Source organism: Lepidothrix coronata, unplaced genomic scaffold, assembly GCF_001604755.1.
Source record: "Lepidothrix coronata isolate B3197 unplaced genomic scaffold, Lepidothrix_coronata-1.0 Scaffold1, whole genome shotgun sequence".
Classification (NCBI taxonomy): Eukaryota; Metazoa; Chordata; class Aves; order Passeriformes; family Pipridae; genus Lepidothrix; species Lepidothrix coronata.
The window spans coordinates 9,197,718-9,219,772 of record NW_016690181.1 but is presented as its reverse complement, the minus strand read 5'-3'; the positions used below and the strand labels follow the sequence as shown (position 1 = coordinate 9,219,772).

Here is a 22,055-nt window from a genome sequence, read left to right as displayed (position 1 = left end):
GCATAGCATTCAATCAATTATGACTTGATCTGATGAAAACAAAGTTAAACTGACAGGTGTTCTCATGCCACTTTAGTTTTGACAAGTTCTCCTATTTGCTTATTGCTCGTCATTGGCTCCAATCCTTCCCACCCTCACCTACACCTGACAGCTGTGGTCTCTTGGAATTGCAAATGTCTCTAAGGATTTCCCACATCTAAAAAAATGAACAAATGCTGTGGTTCAAGACAAGGTGGAGAACTGAACACATGTATTTTCCCAGGTACAGCAAAAGTCACCCACAGGAGACAGTCTGAAATCAGAACAGCTAAGAAGTCTGCAGCAACTTGCTGTCCAACTGACAGTTTGTGTCCTGACCTCAGCAGTTCTCCAAGATCACCTGCAGGTGAATATTCATTACCCTCTGCAGGTATCTCCCTTGGAATCTAGGGCCCATTTCTTTATCCCCTTTCCAAGTGGTAAACTGGTGCAACAGGTATATGTGGATGGAGGGGAATAACAAACAGACCAAAGAATGAAACGTAAACATACATGAACAGATCTCTTCCTTAAAAGCCAGTTTGAGATCTATTTATCACACACAAATCTTCTGTTCCAGAAGCTCACTGCAGCTGGGATCTTGAAGGTAGGACACACTGAGAGGCAGACTCATGCCAATGCTCCTAGCTCCTAACAGATATTACACAGCACCATCAGTCAGCTGTAGCTCTCAAGTAGAAAGTCCAGAAAAGCAGTTTGAGCTTTTAATTCACACACAGCTTTCAATTGCTCAGAGGGAATAGATCAGATTGGAATAATTTCAGAAAAATTGATGCCAATGGAGAAAATAGTCACAGACAGCAGTTCTCAAACACTATTTTTCATTACACTGTATGAAACCATTTACACTGAACATGTCTGAGATGGTAAGGAACTGTGGAGTGACAAAGTTCATCTGCTACCCACTCAGTCATTTCTGAGGGCTCAAGCTTGTGACCACTAGCTACTGTGACAAGCGAGTGAATCTCAGGGGCCAGAATTCAATGCTAGTTTTAGTTTTCATTTTAAGACATCCAAACAAGTGTTTGCCTGCTGGCTTTAAACTCCCATTAGACTCAACACAGATGCCATCAAGGTTTCTTGGAGAGATGGTCACAGAACAGACTTTTCACTAGCACTTCTGGGAGAAAGTTAGTAAATCGTCTTCTCACCTGATCAAACTGAAGACAGGCAAAGTAGAGGAGACTGGCTATAGCAAACAATGTGTTAATTACTAGGCTATCCCAAAGGAATATTAATCCCTACAGTTTCTGGATCTTATGACCTCTTTTATCTTCCCAGTAGCATGCTCCTGTAAAAGATGGTTCCAAAACATACACTTCAACAAATAAATAACCCCCCCCAAAACCCTCAACAAACACAAAACACCAACATTCTTCACATCAAACCAGAAACTTATAACGGTTGTATTACTTCTAGGGATTTTCCCCTGTACTGGGTAGGACATACCATACTGTTCCTAGGCCTCTTACATCATTCTAGCATCTATTGCACTACATGTTATATTGTACACACCCCAGCAAGCTACATCCTCTGACCTTCTATAAATCCAGAATAATCCTACTGAGTAACAGAGAAGCATACTCTGCTAAAACACTGCACAGTTATCACACCATGTAGAAACTTCCCCCACCCCACAAACACTAGGCTCTAGATCTGGGTATTTCTTTTTAACTGCTATAAAAGACATACCTAGGCATTTAGATTATACAAGTTTTATCCCTTCTCTCTCTGTCTTTGAACTTAATGAGCTTCTATGCAGCAAACAAGAATTATTCTCTATGACAACAAATATTTCTGGAATGGCAAGACTTTTACAAGACATACAAGATGTCATGTTTTAGGACTTAGGAGATCCTGGAAGATGGACCACAGTGTGTGGTGACCAAAAGCAAATTGAATTAATTGCTCTCACAGTAGTTCAATGACATTTTACTGTACCAGGTTGAAAGACTTGAATAAGGTCTTTCACCGTGTAGAAGGTTGAAAGACTGAAGAACCAGTTCCAAACCTTTGGCAAAAATATTTAAATTGGCCATTCATATTAAAGTTAACCCAGACTTGAAGAAAGAAGGATGCTCTTCAGTCATCTGGATCTTCTTTTTCTGAAAATGTGGAGTTCGGGACTATGATACAGCATGCTGCACGACAAAGACAATGGGTTTGGAATATTAAAAATACACAGTTTTGGAATTTGGTCGTTTGGTTGAGGTTTTGGGGAAGGGAAGGGTTGTTTCCTTGTCTTTTTAATACCAGCATTTATCCAAGTCGATTTTTACCCAAGATTTTCAACAGGAGGCTCGGGATTCAACATCCTGCCTGTGGCAGAAACACCCTCCTCCCTGTCCAGTGCGCACCGAGCCGCCGATCGCTCCAGAGTCGGCGTCTGGGTTTAGCTGCTCGGGATCGTGTGCTGCTCCGTCTCCGGCCCCCTGGATTCCCAACGCGGGGACCCGGGGTCCCTCCCCAGCGCCGCAGGGCGCGCTCCCGCCCCCGGCGCGCCCCCGCCGCCCCGCCCCGCCCCGCCCCGGGCGCGCTCACGTGACCGCTGCCGAGAAGTGGGTGAAAGGTCGCGCCGCCGCAGCCCCGCCCCGGGCCGCCCGCGCGCCCCCGGCCGCTCCAGGCCTTTCCACGCGCGCCGGGAAGGCGCTGCCAGCGCCAAACAAAAGTTCCCAGGGAAAAGCACCGCGAGCAATGAAAGAAGCGGAGTACATCTCACAGCTAGGAGGGGAAACAAAAAAGGGTGTTACTCAGCTTGTGCAACGGAACAATTTCCATTCTGGTTCTCAGCACTATAAAGCCTCAGTTGTTCGAGGTTACAGTTTTGTTTAGCCAGGAATAATGATTTCTTCCTGGGAAAAGCTCTTCATTCAGGGCTGTAACACCTCAGAATGTTAAAGAGTCCTCAGATCAACTTTCAAGCTAAGTCACAGCTATGACAGATCCCAATACCTGTGTAATCATGTAAATCTACATTTCCTAGACTAACAGAGATCCACACAATACTTACCTACAATACTACCTGTGCTATTTTAAAATGCTAATTATTAGTTTATATCGATATGCTAACAACAAAAAGAACCTGCTAATTACCTCTGACGCCCACAAGAATTGTTTCATTTAACATTCGTTTGCAATGGTCAGAAAACGTAGAAAGGAGGTTGCAGATCTGGAAACTGAACACGTCAGACACTCAGGAAAACATAATGAAAGAAGAACGAAGGCATTACATCTCCGTTTTCAGTGCTACACTCCTACACACGTGAAAAGGAAATGAGTAGCGTTCTGTACTGTAACATCCCTTAGACTGCAGACTGCCCTCTGAGTGCTGACAATCTGCCAGGTTAAGAGGAAGAATGAGATGTTTGTCTTGATCCTACTTTGCACTTTTCTCTTTCCAAAAAAGGAACTTCCTGTTACACTTTCATTAACACTACTACAGCTCTGTTATAACTGGATTATAACAGAAGTAATATTTTAGGTTGAGTTTTCTATTTTAAACCCGAGAACATAGCGCAAAAGATCGCAGCTGTGCAAAGATGAAGCAAGAAAAGGGAATTCCGAAATGATGCAAAAGTCTTGATCTTTTACAAGAAGTCTAATTAGCGTCTTCCTACAGTAAACCTGTCATGCCTTGAGCAAAGTATTACGTTTTCGGTGTGAAGCTCGAACGCAGTTTTTACAGGTTTCACAGGCTGGAATCGCACGGGCAATATGGACTAGTCTCTCATACACACACACACACACAATTATTTCGCTTCCGCACACTTGAAAACCCACCAGTGATGCTGCGCCGCGTGCACACTTCTACAGACGTGAAGCTCCTCCCGGTTACGAGCCACAACCACGAAGCTGCGGGTCACCCGTGTCACCTTTGTTGACACGGCGGCGCAGATTTAGCGAGTCTCCCCGTGTACCTGTGTCACACCGCTCCCTTGACCCAATCCCCTCCCTCATCTGCGGCACTAAGGCACCAGCCCTTAAACCACGGGCAAATCGCGAGCAGGATGCCAAGGACACCGCGCCTTTCCACGGCTCTCCAGCGCCCGCCTCGGCACCGCGCCCACCACCTTCTCTGCGTTTCCACCTTTTTCTCCAGCAAGGACAAGCCCCGCTTAACAGCAGCACCCGGCACACTGGCGCAGGCACCACACAACTTCGTGCTCGACCTAATAGAAAGAATAATTAGGCTGAAACCGGACCAACCGAGCCCGTCCGCCTGGCCCCAATGTGGCCCTTCCTCAGCCCCAAGGAAGGCGCGCCCCGGCTGAAGGGGGAGGGGAGCGGCGGCCCGCGGTGAATCAGCCGGACACGGGAGGGACGGGGCCCGCCGCGCCCCCTCCCCGCTCCCTGACACCGCCCGAGCCCGGTGCTCGCAGCCCCGGCGCGGCGGCCGGGCCCCGTCCCGCTCACCTGCAGAGCCCGGCGGGGACGGGCGCTGAGCGGCGCTGGGCGGGCGGGCCGGGAGCGGCCGCTCGGGAGGCAGCGATGGGACGGCGGCCGCGCCCCTGCACGCCCCGCGGAGGCGGAGCGAGAGCGGGCAGGGAGGTGCCGCCGGAGAGAAGCGCTGGGCTGGGCTGGGCTGGGCTGGGCTGAGCGGTCGGCGGGAAGCCGGGGGCAGGGATACAGGGAAGCCCTCCCAGACCTGGGGGAAGTCCGGGCGGGGGAGGTGGTCTTGGGGTTGCAGCGGGGACGGGGTCCCACGGTCTCTATGGTTTCTCAACCGTCTGCGGGAATGAAGCTCCAGGGATTGCGAGGAGAGGATCCGGGCCGTATAAGCGGGGGCGAAATGTGCACCTTGAGAGAGGATTGCGCGTGGGGGACCAGTTTGGTGAAAGTGTGGCCAACAGGTTCAGGGAAGTGATTCTTCCCCTGTACTCAGCGCTAGTGAGGCCACACCTCGAATACTGTGTCCAGTTCTGGGCCCCTCAGTTCAGGAAGGATATTGAGGTCCTGGAGCAGGTCCAGAGAAGAGCAAGGAAGCTGGTGCAGGGTCTCGAGCACAAGTCCTATGAGGAGAGGCTGAGGGAGCTGTGGTTGTTTAGCCGAGAAAAGAGGAGGCTCAGGGGAGACCTCCTCACTCTCTACAACTCCTTGACAGGAGCTTGTAGCCAGGTGGAGGTTGGTCTCTTCCAGGCAACTATCAGTAAGACACGAGGGAGCTTGTCAGCTCTGCCAGGGGAGGTTTAGGTTGGATATTAGGAAGTAATTCTTTACAGAGAGGGTAATAAGGCATTGGAATGGGCTGCCTGGGGAAGTGGTGGATTCTCCATCCCTGGAGGTTTTTAAGGATTTTATGATTCTATGAATGGACTGCCAAGGAAAACAGATTTGGAAACCCTAAGCCACTTCTGTGAGCCCAAGGCAATGGCTTTCCCGTAGGTTCCTGGGCACTTGGGAAGGCTGAGGATTAGGTCTTAGGGCAAGTGCAGGTGGAGGTGTGGAGTTTCCAAGGGAAGGCATGAGACACAACAGCCCTTGCTCCTGGTTCCTCCCGCTCAGAAGCCCTAGCTGGATGTTCTCTCTTTTGAACTAATGCTCAGATTAGGGAGATAGAAGAGCAGGTGCAAAGTGCCAGTATTTGCAGTGCTGTGAAGGTACTGCCAAAGAAAATGGCACTAAATTTGAAAATTACTGCTTTTTGAATTTGTAATGAACTAATCCCTTTCAAGAGCTCAGAGCTGGAATATCTGATGCTCTGTTTGATTTCAGCATCATAACAGCTAGAAGACTGCTGTGTCCCAAAAGGAGGTCGTGGCCTGTCAGGCTGTAGTGGTGTCAGTATGAAGTCTCTCCTTCGAACTAGTAAGAGCTGGGATTCCTGCATTTTTCGCTTGTGTGCAAACCCACCCAGCCATGCACTTCTGCCTGCTGCAATTTTCAGGATGTGGCAGAAGGCTTCTAAATAAACGTGACCGAATCCAGAAGCGCCGACACTACAGGCTAAATCTTTGCATTACCCTTAAGAAGATGCAGTGTCAATAAAAAGTAAAACCCGCTTCTGGTCAGAATTTTCCCTTCTAATGTTGTATGCCTAATGATGCAATTTTAAGGTTTTATTCTTTTAGAAGGAAACATAAAGCCTAGAAAAAATCAAGAGGAAAATTAGAAAAGAAGAGGGATTTAGATCTATTAATATTAACAGGGGGAGAAAAAAGCCAAAGAATAAGTTACCATCTACACCCAGTAGAAGCATTCATATCTACATATTTTTAGCTATAGTGGATAGGAATGTAATTTAGACAGTTGCAAGAAGGCAATTAATTACTTAGGAAAAATCATCTCTATGTTTTTCATTATGCAGAAAGGCAGTCTAAAATGTCTTGTTAGGCATTTATACATTTATTTAGTCTTGCAGGTGCCTTTTACTATTGAAATATATGTATATATAAATAACAAAAAGTCTGCTTTCGCTCATTCTGCCAGTAGTTTTTTATATATCTTAGTCTCCAGTCAACATTTTCAACTGCATATGAAATCAGGACTGGATCAGTCAGCTAAGAATATATGTCGGTGTTAGTTATTTTGTTCTCCATATAATTGTGCAAGCTGTCATGGATTATGAAGCATCAGGACAGAGTGCTTACTTTAACATGATTAAGTACCCTGCAGATAACCTTAGTAAAGACATGAAAGGTATTGTATTACATAAGGCTGTGATGATTGCAACTTAGCTAAACCTGACTTGGCTCTATTTAGCTGGCAAGTGTAAACCTCACAGATAATCCTATTGAGTAGTTCCCAGTGATCCTGACACTGACATCTAGGTCCAGCTCTATTCACCCATTAACCCCAAGAAGAAAGTTTGGTACTTCTCTAAGAACGACCAAATCAGAACACACCTTTTATTATGAGAGCATGCACTGCTGAAATGCTCTATCTCCTCTGCTAACTATGTTTCTTCAGCTAAGGGCATAAGATGATTCTGCCTCTCATGGCTGTAAGTACAATCATCTGCATGCCTGCATCAGAAGCCTGTGCTTCTGTAGCAATCTTGCACTGCTCAGCAAAGTTAACTCCCCTAAAATTGACCTATTTATAATTTCTAAAAAAATTACGAGTATCATCAGCGCAGACCACATGTGCTTGGTGCTGTAAGACTTCTAGTAATTAATTCTGATCCTTGAAATCCAAAGAAATCAAAATAATCAATGACAGGTCACATTTATCTGTGGCTTGTAAGACTGAAATAATATCAGTTTACTACAGTGGATATGTAATTCTTGAACTAAATATATTTGGTTATCCCATCCCTTCAAGACTTCCTGGTTTCTGTACATGCAGCATGACATCTTTGTAGCAGCTTTTCTTATTCAGTGTACATATCTTTCATTGTTTTTACTTTTGTCTATTTTTTAAGACATGCCAAAGTACTATACTCTAGATCTGGATCTGTTCTGGAAACCTGGTTATCTCCAGTGCAATTTTGTGTTTCTCTGTTTTGGTGTATTGTTTTTTTTAATTACTTCGGTTTTTCAAGTTGCTTATGTCAAGCAGTTTTAATATAGATAAGCAATTCTCTTCACTATTTTGAAACAGAATTATTCTACTTACTGGAATTTAATTATTCAAGACCTTCAGAGCACAGATTTAATGGGTGCAGTCTTATTTGCTTGATCAGATATTTTCCCAATTTGCTTACTAGTGAAAACATCACTCCAGTTTCATTTTATACAGGACCAAAACCACTTGGTTGTTTTTTTTTCACTTCCTGTTTTCTCTCATGGTATCTAAAAAATGAAGGCTTCCATAATTAGGATGTAAGGTCAGGTAAGTCAACGTCCCACAGCCACTGATAGCCTGAGTGGCAAAACAAACTGGTGGAAAGTGAAATGAAGAACAGCTCAAAAGTGTAACTTTGTTTACACAGGTAAGTGTATGCATGTTTGTTTGCCAGGAACCCACGGGTCAGAGCAAAGCAGGCCAGGTAGGACCCTCCCTGACAAGGGCACCTTCCCATGGCATCTGAGCAAGATGAGCAGGACAGGTCCTGTGACAGCAAACAGGGTTAACCACATCATTAGACAAGTCTTCAGCGATGAGGCAAGTCCAAAGTTGTGAAGGTGGAAAACAACCAGATGCAAGTCAACTGCAGAAGTGCACCAAGAATGAGACCCTTTGCTTAAAAGCTACTCCCAAGCTAAGCAGGGAGTCCCACTGGGACCTTGCAGAGCAGCTTCTCCCAACAGCTCATTTCAAGACCAGATACCTGCACCCTGTGTCTAAGGAAGCCCAGAGGTCTGGTAACCAAAAGCCCAGGAAGGGTGGAGGGAGACTATCCTCAGGGCGCTGACAGTGTACACACTTATATTTGTGGAGACTCACAAAATGGCCACATTTACCTTCAGAGAGATGAGGCAGGAAAAGTGTTATTTTATTTGTTCTCCAAAAAACTGTGCAAATTGGGGGCAGTGGTCAACTCCCTCAAGGGCAGAGAGGCCCTGCAGAGAGACCTTGAAAAATTAGAGAACTGGGCAATCATCAACCATATGAAGGTTAACAAGGGCAAGTGCTGGATTCTGTACCTGGGACAGGGCAATCCTGGTTGTGTTTATAGACTAGGGAAAGAGAGGCTGGAGAGCAGCCCTGCAGAAAGGGACTTGAGGGTCCTGGTCAATGGCAAGTTGAATATGAGTCAGCAGTGTTGCAAAACTATGTAGTGCACATAACTGACCAGTGAAAATCACTGAGTGATTCCATGTACCATATTGGCCATACAACAACATCCTCCTCTTCTTACATGTTGCAGACCACTCCTGTCTCCCATGTCCTTATTGGTATGAGTCAACCATCTCATCCACTGTTGTTATTTTGAGTAACACCAAGCTCTGTCAGCATAGTAATATCTCATACTTTGAGCAGGCTTTATTAAAAATGCTTTAGCTGGCATTCTTAAATACTTTCTCATGAAGATACAGGAGCAATTCAACAGATATTTAAGTAGAACAGTGTCTTGCTATTCCTTGCACTGCTTTTTTTAACCAGATAAAATATATACTACTAACCTGACTGAGTTGTCAACAGGGCTGTCAGACTACCCTGTGGCAGTCAGACCTAGCACAGAACATATGGTGTGTGTCTGTGATTGCAACAGCAGAAAGATGTTTTGGGAAAATAAATATGCCCTTCTTCTCCTAAACAATATCCTTTTTAGAACACTTATAGTTTATTCATTTTTCCTGAGTGAGACAAGCGTTTTTTTTTAAGGAATGGCAAAATGATAACTCAGAACGTGTCACAAGTTTTGATTGGAGTTTATAAATCCAAATAAAACAAGTGTACCTTTCCAGTGCTCTGTCAAACTAACTAGACTTTGCAGTCTGCCTGGAAAGTGAACACTTGCAGGTGCCATTTAACCAATAAGTAATACATTACTGCTTTAGAAATGAAATCAGCTCTAATAATTCTCCATGGCCACGGTTATGTTCCCAATGTCTGCTGTTACTATTTTAAACAACTGAGATAGTCTTATCTACTGTAACATTGCCTCCAAAGAGATGACCAGGGGACCAAGAGAACACAAGCACTAACGAATATCTTTTTGAAGTTGATAAGTATAGGTCTAATACGCTACAGACCAAAATATCCATCAACTTAGCAGGTACCTGAGTTTTCTTGGAAAGTTTAAATTTTTAATTCAATAACCATGACTACACCCCATTGAGAGTTCCTAAAATGCCTGAGCATCTTTAGCATAAGAGTGCAAAAGAAATTAAGTGACAACTGCATACTCCGTGTTCCAGGCGATTCACTGTCTCTCCAAGTTATTTTTAATGCGTATTGACCAGCAAGACCAAAAGGAAAGCACTGCTGTGACATGCAGGAGAGACAGCCCTTCTGGGCAAGTTAGTCGGGGATCCTCCACCCAGAAAAATGGGCCAAGAGGCTATTGGGTAGGAACATCCACAGCAAGTGACAGATCTGCACCATATGCAGATTTTTAGATCTCATGGTTTTCATTTCTCTCATTCTGGTGTTTCACTTATCTCTTACTTTGCATATTTATGACTCCTGACTTTGTCCTTCACAGTCACATTGAGTGAGGAATATGGATCTCTTGATACCATCCCGAAGGTGAGAGGATGGATGACATCCCAGGTATAAAGGACATTACGTACAAGCCTCACAACATGTGCCTAAGGTTATGTTAACAGTAGCAACACAGAGCCTGGCCAAGCTTTGAAAGGAAAGTATGTTTTTGGAAGTTTTCTAAGGTAAGGGAACAAGTGAAAAATACAATACTAAAGGTCACTATGTATTAGAAAAAGCCATAGTGAATGTTGCAACCTAATAGTGGTCGTGTTTATGGCACTCCCTTAACTCTGCAAAACTTTGAGAAAGAAAACACTCTGGCCTGAAAATACACACCATCATTTCTGGCAAAGACTAAAGGTCTATTTAAAGATTATTTGGAAAGTTATTTAGATGTTTATTTGTTCAGATTGGAGGATCTGGCAGATACTTTTGGAAAGATACTGTTATGTCCATATGCAAAATAATTAAAATAATCTACTGTCAATAGAAAATCTGTTGGAATAACAGTTGATCTCAAACTGATAGCATAGTTTTCCTTAACAGTTTCAAATGTCTGCCATAACTGAAGGGGTTTGTACTGCAGAATTTTGGGCCACAGATACTGTAAGTGCTACTTCCTACTGCAATCTGCTGGAGAGAAGCAGAACTATTTGCTACCCACCAAAGTCTGCAGGGACTCTGGTATTTAGTATTTGTATCTATTTGTTTGATTTCTGTTATACCGATTATGTGCCTTACAGTAATTCTCAAACTGGTCCCAGATATTGAAGAAAATTGAACTGCTGTTTAGAGATTAAGTCTAAAATGAAAGAAGTGAGTTCAATTTCTTGCTACTCTAATTTCCAGTCAAAGCATATCAGATGAGTTTCTCACTGGTGTTCGTAGTTCAAGATAAGCAGTGCACATGGGAAGGCCATGCAAAACTCGATCTGTGCAAGTGAGGAGTAAGGAGGAAAAACTTCCCTTTTTTTCACCTGATTTTGCCATTTTAGACAGAATGAAGAATGCATGGGATAAGACCATGTGCTTCCAGCTAAGTGGATTAAAAGATTTGAAGTGGATTAAAAGATCCTTCTGCTTTCTTCATAGGTTTTGAACAAATAAAATAAAACAAAACCTAAAAGGCTTGCAACACTCACTAGGACTACTATTGGTTACATGGCATTGGTGTGTCAGTGCAGCCTTTTTCCTTCAAATGTCAGCAGTTCATCCCTAGGTGACTGAAGCACATCCCCACATCATTATGGCATTTTCCTTATTACTTGTCATGCTCACTCAGATACGCCTTCTTTAGTAAGGACTACAGCTGTGTGAGGACATATTCTTCCATTCTGCCTAGCACATTGTGATTTTTTTGCTCTACATTTCAGAATACCTCCCAGAAAATACAGGAAATTTGGATCAGACCAACCCTGTCCCCATCAAGCTTCTCTTAGTATCTAATATCAGTGCCAGAGCTATTTCCAAACTAAGCCAGATAAAGTATTCAGTGTTGAACACCATAGTCACAGCAATCAAACTAAGATCCACAGTGCTGTTCTTTATAAAGACTGTTCCCTGACCACTGTGTCAGGAAAGATAAAGATATTTTACCCTTCAAAGTCCTGAAAGAGGGCTCATTTTCATTATAATGTTTATACTAAAGTAAAAAGTCTCTGTGTTATAGTTTCTCTCAAATCACACCAGTAGATTTCCATAAACAGGCTGCAGTATGAGCTCAAATCCTTAGACTTTGTTTCAGATGTATAATGCATAACCAAGAGATTTTAAAGACCCATAGATTTGCAGTGCATGCAAGTCTCATCTTCAGTCAAAGCTGCGTGTACACATATGATTAAAATCCACCTTTGTACCTTTTCTATTGGATTTCCTAATCTTTTTATATTTGCAGCCACAATAAACCATAATTTTTTGTGATGTTTTTCCTTTAACTTCTATAGTACCGACAACTCAAGCAAAGCAGAGTGCTGAGTGGGTTAGAAGGGGAAAAAGTCCTTCAGAAATTGGATCAGGACATGAGAAAGCAAGTGTGGAGCAGTTTGGGTATGGACAGTGTTTGTACTGGAAGGAAAGCAGTTTAAAATCTCCCTTCGCATCCAGGTTACTAGTGCCACTCCTCACCTGCAGCAGTCGTGTGCAGGCTGCTGCTGGGGGCAGGTGTCCAGCATGGCATGATACTCTGTGTGTTGTTCTTGCCATGGCTGTTGGGCCTCATGACCCTCTACACCCTCAGTACCTGGTTTTCTTCACCATGAGACACTCTGGTGTGCCTGTGCGCGTGTTGCGGCAGCAAATACCACAGCTCTGTTGTGGATTCATGGTGCTAATATGAGTGCTGCCCATATGAATGCTGTTGCAGGATTCTGACATTCACTTTCCTCCCCTTTGGCTTCTTTCATGCCCTGATGCCTTTGATGTCCCTGATGACATTTTGAATCTTCTTCATCCTTATTGGGAAGAGAGGAAACATAGGTAGCTGCCGAAACAGTATGCTCATAAATGCTCATAAATGCTTAAATTAGAAACCTAAATATTCCATACCTCTGCCATGGAATCTCTAACATCAAGCAAGATAGGGTTTTTTGCCTTTCCCCCCACTCCATCAGAAACTGACACCAACATCAGCAAAGTCAATGGCTAGTTTTACCACTAAGGCCTTATTAAAGAGGAAAACTGCTTAAAGGCTGAAGAAATGCCAGGTTCAAAAGTTACTTTGGGAGTTGTTTTGTTCTATAGTCTTCTGTTCTGCTGTTTGTATTTATTCTTCCTGCATGAGCAAGCCTCTCCAAGAGCAAACGATTAGTCATGTTTGTTTTTCTTCCCCACTTAATTGGCAAAATGTGTTGTCTTTATGTTTATATAATTTAATATTTCCTGATCACATTGATGTATCTACATGCTTAAAAGCAAAGCAAGTCTGGAAGAAGTGGTTTACGCTTCATGCAGAAGGCAGTGAATTTTGTGGTACTCTTCACCTAAATATAAGCAGGTGAAAGATTGGCTCTGCTGGTAAACAGCTAAGAAAAGCACTGCATTATTTTTCAGTTTCTGGAGAAAAGGAAGTATTTAGTCTCGTTTAATGACCTTGTGTTTATCAAACTATCCTGATGAGTAATAAAAATTGTTACAGAAAGCAAAATGTTTGACTAACCCATTTACCAACATTAAGTTCAGCTCATATCAGGACGGACAGCAGACAGCAAACCAAGTGCACAAGTCCTTTACTGCTGTTTGGCCGGTGTCTTTGAAGTGACGTAAGCATCCAGTGGACTTTGTTCATATTTGTGACTGAGTAGTTCTAGTCAGTGTAATTCTGCTCAGTTTTGTGGTCATACACAAAGCACAAATGCTTCCCATATGTGTCTAAAATAGGTATTATAACCACAGAAAGAGCTGAGAACTGGAAGCACAGATCATCATCATGTTTCATAAACAAGATTTCTGTGACCTAAAGAATTATAATATACATGACTCTGTGGGCAATTTACTAACAGGTAGGCAGGTGAGCTTCCTAAGTAAGCCATATCTGCCAGGGTACTGGTCAAAATACTGTCAGCCAGGGAATGACTACTGAAAAGCCCCATGTTCTCCCTGTTGGAGCTTCACAGTCTCATTATCTGTAAGAACAAGTCTAGTTTGCACTTGTGCCTGGGAAACTAATGAATTTAAAAATCACACAGATGGCCTGCTGGATGACTAGAATATCACTTGCAGTTTAGGATCAAGGGGGAAATGGCTAAGATAAGAAAGACATGAGTATGTGGAATTATTAAAAGCCTATAGGGCTGAGAAGTTTGTCATCTTCTATATGACAATATAGAAGAAATTGAATTGGTCAGAGAAGGAATTGCAATTGCACCTCTCCTTTAAAGACTATACTTTTCTGAATGATTTAAAATGAAGAATAGTGAAAAGAATCAATTACAGAATACAAGGAAAGAGTGCTTTCTAGCACAGTTTATAAAAATAGTGGTGTGGTACTTCTCAGCAAATCTTACGCAGGCCTAATATTTGTAGCAAATTGGGAATGACTCTGCCAGTGACTAATTTTACATGGCTTCTAGGAAGCTAATATGATTTGAATAATGAATTTGATACAGGCAAATTTTGGTTTTAGAAACAATTATGTGAAAATGACTTTGAAGAAATAATACATGGGGGAAAATGACATACTCTTGGATGAAGCCATTTTAAAAAGGCCATAATACTAGGTCCCTAAATGTACTTATATTCATGAGTCCTGAATTTGATTCAGGATTTCAAAATGATCCTCACTTTGAAAACTTGGCAAGGTACTGAACTGTGTCAGTCCTTAGTGTGCAAATATCAACTGCATATGTTATTGAACAAGCACTTTGTGCAACACGTTCAGTAGAAAATAGGTCTCACTGCCATCATGTGGCTGTTGCTAAGATAAATAAATAAATAAAGACCTTGGAAAACGTACACTTCAGGGTTTAATCGAACGAAACTACCCAGAACAGACATTCACAAAACATAGATTGCACGTTTTTTTCATTGTAAAATTTTTTCTTCTTACCTTTGAAGCTGCTGCTTCCGAGCAGGACTTGACTAGGTGAGCAGTGCATCTTATATTATCTGACTTTTTTGTTTTTCTGGGCTCTTCTACATTTGAGGAGGTATTTTAGCTCATCTGTTTGGAAACAGGAAGGAAATTATGGATTAATTTTTTCATTCTATAATTTTTGTAACTGATCCGTTATTATTTCATCATTTTCATAAAAGCATAGGAATACCTGCTTGGAGGTCAACACTCTTCTTAAAAACCCAGCATGAGATGTGTTTAAAAATTTTCCATTTCTGCATTTGAGAAATTAGCCAAATGCAGAGTCACTATGCTCTCATACTTTTTCAGAAGGTTCTTCTATAAAGCCCCTTTGAAAGCTGAAGGGGTTTGCTTGTTTGTTCATGTTTATCTTTGTAAAAAGTCCCACGCAATGCAGCTTCTCACAGATATCTGCAGTTCTCACCCCTACCATGGGATTTGTGCTGGACATGACTTCCAGAGATAAAAGTGTGCAGTTTTGCTGGACTTCTTGTGATAGTGTGCAAACAGCATGAATATTGGTGCAAATATGATTGGACTGTTTGGAGATTAGCTAACATCCTTCACTCCCTTTCATCTATAGCTTTCTTTAGAGGGGCTTCTAACTGTATCCATCACTACTTTTCAGAAGCTATAATGATAATGCAATGGAGAAGAGCTTGCAAAATCTCTGTTTTTTTCCACAGGGTGCATGCCTTCATAATGCTCCTCTAATACGTAGTGATTCTATTGATAACATCATTAGCCCTGTGAGCTCGTGATTGACCTTCCACATTGTACCTGAAGCCTTCTGGTGAAAATGTCACCCTCTAATGTAATGGGATTCCAGCGTTGCATAAAGGGCCATTACCTACCAAAGATGTCCTTTCCTGGAGTTTCATGTGTGGGATGCCGTCAGTTGGCCACACTCCTTACCTGAAACAGGCATGGATATTATGGCATGTGCGAGTGCACATGTGCTATGCATGTGGCAGTGTACCTGTAGGGTACATATCAGATATAAGACCTGACTTTACTTGAAAAATGTAGGCATGTTATCCACTCCTGCCCCTCCTTCATGCACATTCTTGCAGCAGTCAAGAGACAGTGAAGACCTTTGAGTTAGCCTTTAAAAACAAATGGTGAGGACAAATAGAGGGAGTCTTTCTCAAGCAGACTATCTTTTCAAAAGAAGGCCACAGGCACAAAAATACTTGGCATCCTTGCCCAAAATGGACTCTTGAACTGGACAAGATACATGGTTGGAGGTTTAGCAACTTATTTATTTCTCTCTCTGTAAATACTGGTACTAGGACACTATCGCCTACACTGATGTTTACATTTCAGCCTGCTGACAGACAAGGTGGACAAGTGTGGCTCAATCGCATCTTGTTCAGCAAAATCCCACCAAATACCAACCAGTCATGGTGGGAGCGGCTTAACAAATGCTCAAACTGTTCACACAAATTAAAGGAAAAGGAAAATGAAGTAACTTTCTTGGTTGGTAAAATTACTAGAGAAAGCATCATTGCTGGTGCCACAGCTGTTGGGGGCTGTCCAGGGTGGCAGGGGTTTTTCTCTAGGTTTTTCTAAGCCCTAGACCCTAGCCTGCACTGGTTCAACAGGGTTCTGATGCTTTCTTGTACATGGGGAGTTTATGATTTCTGCCACAGAAAGAGAAAGCACAGATTATTCTGAAGGCTAAAGTGGGAAATGTCCCACTTTAGAAAGGTAGGGTATGTAAAGCCAAGATGTTGGTTTTTAGGCCAAGCAGCTCAGTTTAATGAAAATCTTCCATCATCCAGGCAGTTGCAACAATCTGCTGACATGACAGTTTGTCTTACCTCATGGTGCCTCTCTGACACTTAATTCATGAAATCTGATCCCAGGTCCCCCTGTGGGTAGTGGCGACATATCCTCTTCAAGTCGGCTGGAACATGGCCCAGAGGCATTACAATGACTCTGCAGGTCTAAGAAAAGAGCCAACACCTATCTTACACTTTCTTAAGTAATTCTTAGGCACCTAAAATTAAATGAGATGGATTCCTCCACAAATAAGTTGGTCCAGTGATGTTTGATTATGGCCAAATACCATCTGCCTGTTCCCACTGTTCCCACTGATGACTGCAGGATGGTTAGGTCCATTTCTTCCAATGTGAGTGAAGTGTTAGGCTGTGGGAGTTAGAGCTGGTCCTCTGACTTTAATCTGCACTCTATCTATATAGCAAATGAAAAAACGAAACAGTCAATTAGGAAAAGAACTGATACAAATCTTTAAACGAAATATTTAGCCTAATGAAAGTTGCAGTGACTCATTTTATCTTCATTAAAATGACAGGAAATATCTGGAATTTGATGGAGTTTCCTTTGAAATCCAACTCAGTTCACTTATTTCTCTTAGCTACAGACACAGTGTGGCAAGGCCTGGGAGCCCAAGGTGAACTGTTTACATGACACTCTATGAAATGCATGGGTTTGCTGGGTGAAGAAACTATAGAAAGATTTACACCCTCACTGCAAGATTGCTAATTTAGCCTACTGACATCCTGGCTCCGACAGCTGATTGCCTTGACTATGCCAAGTAGCAGATTTAAGCCCATCCATGCTCTTCTAGGCTACAGCCCATAATGGACACACAGCCTAAAGTATCCACAGCATTTCAGTAAAATTCTTAGTTGTGTTTACTGCACCTGCATCCTGGTTACATTTAAATAAGCATAGTCCTGTGTGACTTTTGGGATAGGCCCTTGCCATTTTTAATGATGGATTCTTATCAAGGACAGAACTAAAATCAGTTCCAGATCCTCAGTATTCCCAAGAGAAGTCCATATGGTGAGATATTGAGTCCCTGGCTCTAATCCAACAAAGCATTCAAATAATCTACATGTGAATTCTGTGGGGTTGTTCTTGTGCTTAAAGATGAACCTTCATTTTGATGACTGCTGCAGAGGAGACCAAGGCCTTAACATGCTGTGTGATATGTAAAAATAAGAGCAGCATTAATACAAAATACAGTATTTGAACTTCTCACTTTTATGATTATCAGGCTTTCCATCTAAATGACATCCATGCTCAAACAAGTCCTTTCAGCAGTAATTTTTGTATTAAAGTCTGCTTTTAGGTTTTCTTGTCTAGATTGCTATATAACCATAGAGAGTGGGACCTGTGCTTCAACTTACAAGACCACCAACCCACCCAATCAGAGTAACAAATGAGACAAAAAGTGAAAGAATGTGTATTTTTGGTGCATGTCTGGTATTTGAAGTACTCTTCTCTGCCAGATGCTACCATCAGTTAATTTTCAGAAATAATTTTCTCCAAAAAATATATATATTTAAGTTACAGGGACAAGAAGCGAAACAGCGTGAGGTACTGAAAAAGTTGCTGTGAGGCATGCAGACTCAGCACCAAAGGCAAAAAATTGTGCAAGAATTTCCTTTAATTGATGACTTATTAAACTGAGGTGTGTTTATGGACTACAGGAATTGGTTAGTTATCTACTTCCTGGAAGTACTTAAGTGTTCACAGGAACATTTGATTCACTTAAACTGAACAAAGCTGACTATAGCACAGAAAATATCACATGTTAAAGACAAAACCTCTCAAGCTTTAAAAATGGAAAGAGCAAGACTGGCATGTGCCGCAAACCGCTAGAGCCAGCTCTGTGGCAGTCTCAGGCTGTTGTACTTTACTTGCTGCATGCCTAGGGCATCTTCCCAGGTATTCCTGTCTCTTGGTCCTTTCTATTCAACAACGTTGTCCTAGGAACTCCTCAGTGAGGATCCTGGACCACACGGAAAGGCACTCAGAGGCCCTGGGATGCACAGAAAAATCACTTGGGAGCTGCTAGGAAGCAGTGAATCGCACTGGGAATCTCACCAGAAGGCACTCAGAGGCCCAAAAGTCTCACTGAGATGTGCACAGTAACCCTTGGAACACACAGAAAGGCCATGGGTGCCTTATGGGTCTATCTGAAAGACTTTTGGAACTCCTGGGACCAGAAAGAAAACTACTTGGAAGCCTCAGAGATGCATTAAAACACTCTCAAAGGTTCCTGGGGTGCACAGAAAAGCCTACATGGGCCTTGGTCATCAGGAGGTCCCTAGGGCTGCACAGAAGGTGCTACTGAGGAGCAGAGGTGGCCAGAAAGGCTTTTGAAGAACTCTGGGCCTCTGGAGGCCTCAGATACACGTAAAGGCATTTGAAGACTCTGGGAGTGCACACAACATATCATTGCCACTACGGAGCAAAGAAAGGCACACAGAAGCGCTTGGCTCATCCTGAAAGGCACCTAGATAACCCAGGGTCACACAAGAAGGCAGCCTGGTGCCCAGCAGGCTTTATGGAAAGGTACTTGGAGGCACCTGGACCACAGGCTGTCTCCCCTTGAATGCACAGAAAGGTACTCAGAGATCCCTGGCATGAACAAGAAGACTCTTGGAGACCCCAGAGCTGTTCAGAAGAAACTCGAATGCTCCAGGTCAACACACGAAGGCAATGCAGAAGTCCCCGAGTGCATTTTGTTGGACCCAGGGAGCCTCGGGATGCCTTTCTGTATAGCACATGTGCTTCTGTGTGCACTTCTGTGCTGCCTAAGGGCCTTCAGGTGTCTTTCTGTGCAGATTCTTGGCTCTCATTGGTTATATGGGTAGACCTTTTCAGTCTGTTCTCAGGATCCCTGGTTGCCCTTCTTTCTTCTTGCTGAGTGAATTTTTGTGTTTTCCAGAGGCACCTGTGAGAGCTTTTTTTGCTTGGAGTGCCTTGCTGTGCACCCCAGGGATTTCTGAGTGTGTTTCTGGATGCAACATGGCCATCTGACTACTTTTCTGTTCTACTTGTGGACTCCCAGAATTTATGTACTCATGCATACTAGGGCCCCTACTGCCTTACTGTATGACACATGGGCTTCTAATAGGAAATACCATTTTGGATGAGAGATAGTGGAGAGCAGGAAAATCTGAAAGAACAAGCAGGGTAATCCTGCACACAGTTGTGGGATCCAGTCATGCAGGGTTCATATTGGGTGACACCTCCCATGCCCCCCAGTGTTTTGGTAATCTGAGAAGGAATTACCCCTCACCTCTGGGGATATTAAGAAATGTTTAGAGAAGCAAGGAGAAGGATGAGGCAAAGGGCAACAAGATCAAAGTAATATCTGGTTAGTTTCCACTTGCCTTCAGCAATAGAGGGAGATCCCAGAATTGGATGAAAGAAAACAGTGGAAAGTGAATTCCAGCAACAGCTTTCTGTCCTCACAGTTTTTGCTGAATGTTTAAAATTTGGAGCTAGGCTCTGGTGAGAGTGAGTGTAATGGAACCCTCAGTCTGGAAGGCAAGAGGATAGATCCAGTATTGGAGATGCTGATGAAAGGATGCAATAGAGTGATGAAGACCAGCAACAACTTTCTGTCCTGGAACCTTTTTTTGTGGGAAAAATTGCTGGATGTTTTCAATTTTGGAGCTTTCTCTAGGGAGAATGAAAGAATGTGATGGTGCCTTTAGCTGGGAAGGCAAGTGCATAGCTCCAGTGTCTGTGGTGCCATTGACAGTTTGTAAAGGGAAGGTAAGGGCCAGCAACAGCTTTCTGTCCTGAAACCCTTTGTGTAGAAGCAGCCGCTCAATGTTTTCAACTTTGGAGCTGGGCCCTGGCAAGATCGAAAGGATGTGATGGCACTTTTATTTGGTAAGGCAAGAGCAAAACCCCAGTGTTGATGGGGCAAGAGTAAGAGAGTTTGAATGAACCTTGGGAAGGCAAGCATATAGCCCCACTTTTAGTGGCTCTGTTGAAAGGCTGCCAGGGAAAGGTGTAGGCCAACAACACACCTGAACTGGGAGGAGTTATACTGATGCCACATACTGAGGAGAAGGAATGAAAAAAGGCAAGGGACTGTACATTGCAGAAGGGATGAGCCAGAAGGGAAGGCAAGGGAAGGCAAATGTTAGTTCCCTCCTTTCCACCCTATATAATATCGGAGCAGGGATAGATACAGAGGATACAGATAAAAATGAAGAGCATATAGGAAGTGACAAGGACATACTTGGCCAATGATACAGGAACCTTTAAGACAAAGAGAGGAATGGGCAGGGAGCTGAGGTCTGAAAGGCACATCTCCCACAAACACCTTTTTGGCCTGAATCAATGTGTGTGTGTAGGCAGGAAGGGTAAATTAGACAATGTAAATGTTACGGTGCTGGCGGATTTTTGACAATGAGTGAACGGAACTGGGGAAAACATCAGGGCATCCTCAGCAGATTCCCTAGTTCCAGTAAAACTAGAGAATGAAATAACAGATTTTTGATAATAGTAGAGCCACACATTCAGTAAGTAAGAGCTGTAATGGCCCACTAAGTTACAATACTGATTGTTGGGGCAATGGGAAAAAGAGCTTTGTGGTCGTTTTTGCAACTCATGGAGTATACAATTGGAGATACTAAACTGACTCATGAGTTTATATATGTGCCAGAACAACACATTCCCTTGTGAGGATGTGATTTATTATCCAAGTTAAATGCTCAAATAACTTTTTCAGAAAACTCTGTACAGTTACAAATCTCACAAAAAAAAGGCATGGAAGGCTCCAATCTGTTAATGAGTGAACCAGACAGTCGAGGAACTTGAGAATGACATCCTGGATATGGTATTGAATGCTGTTTAGAGAGCATCAACCTGAATTTAATACTTCTATATTACTAGTAAAGAAGCCATGTTCTCAGGAACATAGGCTGGTACAGCAATAAACCAAATAAACCCCAAACAAATAATGGGCAAACACTTATTTGACTGTTTTGGATTTAAAAGATGCTTTCTTTTGCAATCTGGTGGATGAGCAGAGGTCCAACAATGGGAAGAAAGATGCAGCTATGCTGGATGTTACAACCACAGGGATAATGAATCAGCTTGACTCTGTTTGGTGATGTATTTGCAACAGAACTGGAACAATGGTTAGATAACAATAACAACATGAGCCTGTGTCAATACGTGACTGAAAGAAGATTGATTGGCAGAAATAGAGATGTTCAAAAAAGAAAACAAATTCTGAGGGTTGGTGGATAACATTGTTTGGAGGAACGGGTTAAAAGTGGAAGACTGGTGAGGCAGATTGTCAATAGCTCAAGTGACCTTGCAGCTGGGAATAACCCTTGATAAAGCAGAGTGAACAGCAGGCCAGTGATTCGCTAGCATGGACCAAGTTTAACAGTGCCTGAGTCTCTGCCTGTGTGCCTTTGCCCAGGCACTGCTCTGGGGATAACCCAGTTGGCAAGATAACAGAAATAGATTTACTCTTTGTGTTTTAAGTGTGGGTTTATGGTTATTATGTCTGCCTGCCTGTGAACTTTGAATCACACACTTTGGATCAACAAATTCTCACAACCACTAAAATGCCAATCTGCTGTGTAAATAATCCTAAAATCCTAAGAAAGCCCCTGTGGGAGTG

At 43.0% G+C, this 22,055-nt stretch overlaps 1 protein-coding gene across 7 annotated transcripts in view; it reads right to left on the bottom strand.

Moving 5' to 3' along the window:
- CPT1A (carnitine palmitoyltransferase 1A) overlaps positions 1–4,514 on the bottom strand; it is a 35,358-nt gene extending 30,844 nt beyond the window's left edge. For 4 of the 7 annotated variants that reach the window (XM_017810534.1, XM_017810561.1, XM_017810541.1 and 1 more), the window contains exon 1: positions 3,820–4,304. The gene's annotated coding sequence lies outside the window, so the exon portion shown is untranslated. Of the gene's footprint in view, positions 1–3,819; positions 4,305–4,452 lie in introns of those variants that run through there. The other 3 variants (XM_017810513.1, XM_017810550.1, XM_017810491.1) reach the window with 2 other exon arrangements.
- Between the last annotated feature and the right edge of the window lie 17,541 nt (positions 4,515–22,055).